Source organism: Lithobates pipiens, unplaced genomic scaffold, assembly GCF_037356315.1.
Source record: "Lithobates pipiens isolate NorthernLeopardFrog02 unplaced genomic scaffold, aLitPip1_a1.2 Scaffold_19, whole genome shotgun sequence".
Lineage (NCBI taxonomy): Eukaryota > Metazoa > Chordata > Amphibia > Anura > Ranidae > Lithobates > Lithobates pipiens.
The window spans coordinates 317,791,843-317,797,819 of record NW_027507764.1 but is presented as its reverse complement, the minus strand read 5'-3'; the positions used below and the strand labels follow the sequence as shown (position 1 = coordinate 317,797,819).

Here is a 5,977-nt window from a genome sequence, read left to right as displayed (position 1 = left end):
GTTTTTATAACCTCTCCTCTAAGCATGGCTCCACCCCAGGCCCTATCAGGGAACCTTATATTAACCTGTGCACTGCCTGCCAACAGTGCTGATCAACCATTGTGTATTCCTTTGTGTGTTTGGCTTCCTGTTACCTGCCATGTACTCTTCTGTTGTTCCGTTACCGACTTTGGCGTGTCTTTGACTATCCCTGTTTGCCTGTGATCCTGACCTTTTGGCGTGTCCCTGACTTTTCCCGTCCGCTTGTAGCCCCGACCTTGGCTTTGTCCCTCACCATCCCTATCCTGCATCTGAGCAATGTGTTCAAATATACTGTTGTCAGATGTGGCCTTTTGCTGGTTCCCCATGGCAGACTTCAGCAATGGTCTGACCAGATCCACAGCAACCCCCTCAAAATTGGCCTAAATTCAAAAGATAAGGGTTCTACTAGACTTTGAAAAATGTTCTTTGAGTGCTTTAATTTGCTACTCAGGGATTTTTTTTACAGTACTCATCACCTGAAAAAACACTGCTAAATCATTGTTTGCATAAAAGGAACTATCCATTGATTTATAACGTGCTCCCATTTATTCTCTGCATAATACAGGAGGTCATGGTATACTGCAACATGGAGGTATATTAGGTTAACTTCTGCTTTCTGAAGTATCCCCATTTATCACCTTAACTTTTTTCCATACATTTACTAAATGTGGATCCTGTAACTGTATAGCTCCAACATCTTCTCTGACTACCAGTATAATTATATATAGCACTGAGACAATTTCATCCATCACTCAATCATTACCGCTAGTGTAAATTTATTGTTATTATTTTTTAGATAACACTGGTAAAAGGGAGGCAACACTCAACTCAAGTTCAGGCAAAATAGTAACATAATTTGCTTCAAAAACATTTTCAGGACAGGTTACATGTCTCCCCCACCCACATTTCCAAAATGTGACTATCACAGCCTAGGATGACACTTTGTAGAAAGTTCTTAACCATACCAATTAAGTGCTTTACAGTTCCATTAGGTACCATGCATACAAAGTTTGGCAGGATTCACCAGACTGGCATAGACAAAAGTGACAACGTTTCTTTCTGTTAAAATACAACATATCTGGAAGCCTTAGTTTTGCTACCAGTACAGTATGGCAACTAATTACATATACCTCCTCGAGTCACATTCAATAGGCTCTTTCAATATGGGACAATTGCTAGCCCCATGTCCAGTTCTTGGCAATGCCAGCACCTAGGAACCTGTTTACCCCTTGGATAAAAAATAACAATCTTATCCTTGGTTGATATTTCCCATTTTCAGGGGCCCCCTTGAAGAGCAGATTACGGGGATACGCCTTTGGTAGCATTATGTTCCTTCACAAGGGGCACCAGCTCATCTCTACTCTTGGGGCCAGAATGCCTTATGCATTACTGTATCTTAAGCAATAAGGCTCTGCCACAGCTGCAGACCACTCACTGTGTGAACTGAACACAACCAATTGTTTGTAAGGTAAAACAATTCATTCATTTTGGGCCTTGCAATCTTTCCAGGGTGTTTCCATGTGAACACACATTACCCTTATCTGGCCATGGTAACCCCTGGGCATGGCTGGGATTTCTTCTCTGAGTTAGGGGTATTCCTTGGAATTATGGGGTTTCACATCAAACTGAACCGTTTTGGACTTCCTCATTAAACAGGGAGCTAGCACATCAACCCACTGCTGCACAGGTAGCTTCTCATGTTCTGGAACTCACACACATATGCTGAGATAGGCTTCATCATTATCCTCTAGAGACAATTACCATAAAGTACTCTGCAGCAGCAATCAAAATGTAGACTTGGTAGATGTGCCACCATCTGCTTTTCTGACTTAGTTTGCGTATGCTGCTTTAGATATAGGTATACTTTTTTCATCCCTCTAAGCAGGTTTGTTGGGCTTCAGTCAATTGTTGAATCTGTTAAAGCGGGGTTCCACCATAAAGTGGAACTTCCGCTCATCTAACCCTCCCCCCCTCCGGAGTCACATTTGGCACCTTTCAGGGGGGAGGGAGGGTGCAGATACCTGTCTAAGACAGGTATTTGCACCCACTTCCGGGCATAGACTCCCACGGGAGTCTATGCTTCTTCCTGTCCCGGCGCGCTGTCTGTTGGGACACACACGGGTCCCAGAGACAGTACGGACCATTCCTATTGCACTGCGTGACTCGCACATGCGCAGTAGGGAACCAGGAAGTGAAGCCGCATAGCTTCACTTCCTGATTCCCTTACCTAGAATGGCGGCGGCAGCAGCAGAGAGCCGAGTGATCGATCGACCTTGGCTGCCAACATCGATGGACCCTGCAGGTGACAGGTGAGTGTCCATTTATTAAAAGTCAGCAGCTGTAGTATTTATAGCTGCCAGGTTTTAATATTTTTTTTTCCAGTGAAATCCCTCTTTAAGCTATTAAGCAGTTCACCTTTTGCAGTATCTGAAAAAGCTGGGTACACACAGTGCTTTCAATATTTAAGGCCAAAGTGGAGACATATACGTGTGCCCTAAACTTTTACTAAGCAAGAGAGCTAACACAAACAATTTAAAGATACAAGGGCCTTCTACTCACGTCCATAGTATTAAACAAACACAACATCTGCTCCACTGAGACACTAACTAAACTAATCTAATGGGTGTCACCTAATGAGTTCCCCAAAACTAATGTAGTAAGATTTTACATAAACCCATGTATTTCATATATTCATATTAATGTGCATGTGTTATTAATTATAATTTTCTTATTCTTTTTTTTTATTTTTATATATCTCTATATGTAATACTCATATGTATATACATGTATATTTAGAAACGATGAAATAAGAAAATAAAACTGTTAACTTTGAAGAGAGAGAGAGAGAGAGAGAGAGAGAGAGAGAGAGAGAGAGAGAGAGAGAGAGAGAGAGAGAGAGAGAGAGAGAGAGAGAGAGAGAGAGAGAGAGAGAGAGAGAGAGAGAGAGAGAGAGAGAGAGAGAGAGAGAGAGAGAGAGAGACTTCTAAGATATTTAACTCACAGAGCGGGGTAAACTAAAGTTAAATTTCCCAAAGTTGTAAACATGTTATTGTCCTTGGGATGGAGAAGCCTTATCAAGACACATAGTTAGAAATGTACTAAAACTTAAGAGTGAAAAATCTCAACAATAGCTGGAGGAGCAGGCCGGACCGCCAGGGATTGTGGTAAGAAGTTGGCCTGAGGAGCGGCGACAGAAGGTGTGCACGGCAGAGTACTGAGGCTGCTTTCTGAGAGCGCCATGGCAGACCAGGAACTTGCATTTTATGATGCTGTGGAGGACTGGGTTATCAATAAAGAGTACAAGATCTGGATGAACACTCCCTTTCTCTATGATTTAGCAACAACCCATGCCCTGGAGTGGCCCAGTCTAAGCCCTTGTACACACGGTCGGAGATTCCGATAGAATGTTTCCTATCGGACCGTCTTGTCGGATATTCCGACTGTGTGTGGTCTGCATCGGACTGTTTCCATCGGAATATCCGACGGACAAACTTTTCCAACTTGCCGGTAAAATTTTCCGATAAAATGCTCCGATCAGACATACTCCAATCATGTGTAGCCTTCTCCGACAGACAAAGTGCCACGCATGCTCAGATCAAATTTCTAAACCAAAGCTATTGGCTACTAGCCTGAACATAGTCCTGTCCTAACAAAATAACGTCATCACGTTATGTACAATCGAATTTTCCGACAACTTAGTCCGACCGTGTGTATGCAACATCACTTCCGGACCTTTTCCGGAATTAATCAGTCGGAATTACTCCGACGGATTTGGTTGTCGGAATCTCCGACCGTGTGTACAAGGGTTAACAGATCAGTGCTCCCAGATGTCACCAGGCCTGAAGGAAAAGATTTTAGTATCCATCGCTTCGAACTTACACAGCTGATGAACATAATCACCTTGTGATTGCTAGTGTGCAACTTTCTAATGAAGATGCTGAGTTTGATACATCTTACTACGATAGTGAGAAAGGAGAGTTTGGAGGCTTTGGATCAGTCAGTGGTTAAATAGGAATTGAGATTAAAATTAACCATGAAGGAGATGTAAACAGGGCTCGCTAAGTGCCTCAAAACCCCTGCATCATTGCATCCAAAACCCCATCCAGTGATGTCCTTGTGTTTGACTAGACTAAAAACCCATCCAAGCCAGATACTTCAGGAGAGTGTAATCCAGATCTTAGGCTTTGTGGTCACCAAAAGGAAGGCTATGGATTGTCGTGGAATCCTAACCTCAGTGGAAATTTAGTTTGGATATCTGTGCAGTCCCCAAGGAAGGAAAAGTTGTAGATGCCAAGACCATCTTCACATGACATACTGCAGTGGTGGAAGATTTTTCCAGGCACTTACTACATGAGTCTTTGTTTGAATCAGTGGCAGATGACCAGAATCTCATGATATGGGATACCCGGTCCAACAACACATCAAAGCCTAGCCATTCTGTATATGCTCACACAGCAAAAGTCAACTGCCTTTCTTTCAATCCCTACAGTGAATTTATCTTGGCCACTGGGTCAGCAGACAAGACTGTTGCTTTGTGGGATCTGAGTAATCTTAATCTAAAATTGCATTCCTTCGAATCCCATAAGGATGAGATTTTCCAGGTACAATGGTCTCCACATAATGAAACTATACTGGCATCCAGTGGCACTGACTTCTCATTGAATCCAAATGAATCCTGGGTGATCTGCTCTGTTTCTGAAGATAAAATTATGCAAGTTTGGCAGATGGCTGAGAACATCTACAATGATGAAGACAAAGAGGGTGGTGTGGATCCTAAAGGCCAGGGGTCATAGACATGTCTCTCTTCCCCTGGTTCAATGTTGTGATGTCTCACCAGATCAATCTCTGTATGCAGCCCTTGGACATTGATAACGTCTGGTGCTTAAAAAGTGCAAGCTGACTCCTTATCTCCACCACCTAAACTTGCTTTTATTCATCTTAGTAAAACTGTCCCCTCCGTTTTATTTTATATATAAATATTTTATATAAGAATGGGATTTTAACAATGCGTCCATTACAAGAGTGCTTTTAAACAAACAAAGCAAGAAAAGGATAAATGCCATCAGCTGTGTGACACCATACCTTCAAGTGCAACTGTAATTTTCAGAGTCTTGTACCAAGCTGCTTCATGCAAACATTACTTATATTTTTCCACTGGAAAAGTCAACTGCTTCTATTACAATCATGGACATCTTCCCAACAGTTTCCCTTCCCCTGTATTGTTGCATTTTTATTTGAAGTATGTATTGTAAATTAGAATTGTCATCAACTGTTTAGCTGTGCTTAACAGTTTAAAGGGAGATCATTAATATCCCTTTTATTTGTGTTTATTTGGTTGTTGGATGTGCTGCACATTTTTAAATACGGTGGATGAGCACCTCACATAAAATAAATAGCTTGTTTGTTAAAAAAATAAAATCTGGTGCCGCTCTGTATAGAAACCTGTTGGCTTCCAGGTTTTATTGTCAAGGTTTAACTGAACAAGCTGATGTTAGAAGCTGATTGGCCACCATGTACAGCTGCACCAGATTCTGAGTGCTCCAATTTTAGTAAATCCCCCAAAGAGTTTGATTTAACCACTTCAGTTCCGGACCAATAAACACCTTAAGGACCAGAGGTCTTTTTGCAATTTCGCACTGCGCTGCTTTAACTGGTAATTGCGCGGTCATGCAATATTGCACCCAAACGAAATTTGCGTCCTTTTCTTCCCACAAATAGAGCTTTCTTTTGATGGTATTTGATTGCCTCTGCGATTTTTTTTTTTTGCGATATAAATGAAAAAAGAGCGAAAATTTTGAAAAAAAAAGATATTTTCTTCTTTTTGTTATAAGAAAAATCGAATAAACTAAATTTTAGTCATACATTGAGGGCAAAATTTATTCAGCCACATGTCTTTAGTAAAAAAAATGTCAATAAGCGTATATTTTTTGGTTTGCGCAAAAGTTATAGCATCTAC

At 41.4% G+C, this 5,977-nt stretch overlaps 1 pseudogene; it reads left to right on the top strand.

Moving 5' to 3' along the window:
• The first annotated feature begins 3,259 nt into the window (after window positions 1-3,259).
• On the top strand, window positions 3,260-4,814 carry LOC143998298 (histone-binding protein RBBP4-like; annotated as a pseudogene).
• The last annotated feature ends 1,163 nt before the right edge of the window (window positions 4,815-5,977 follow it).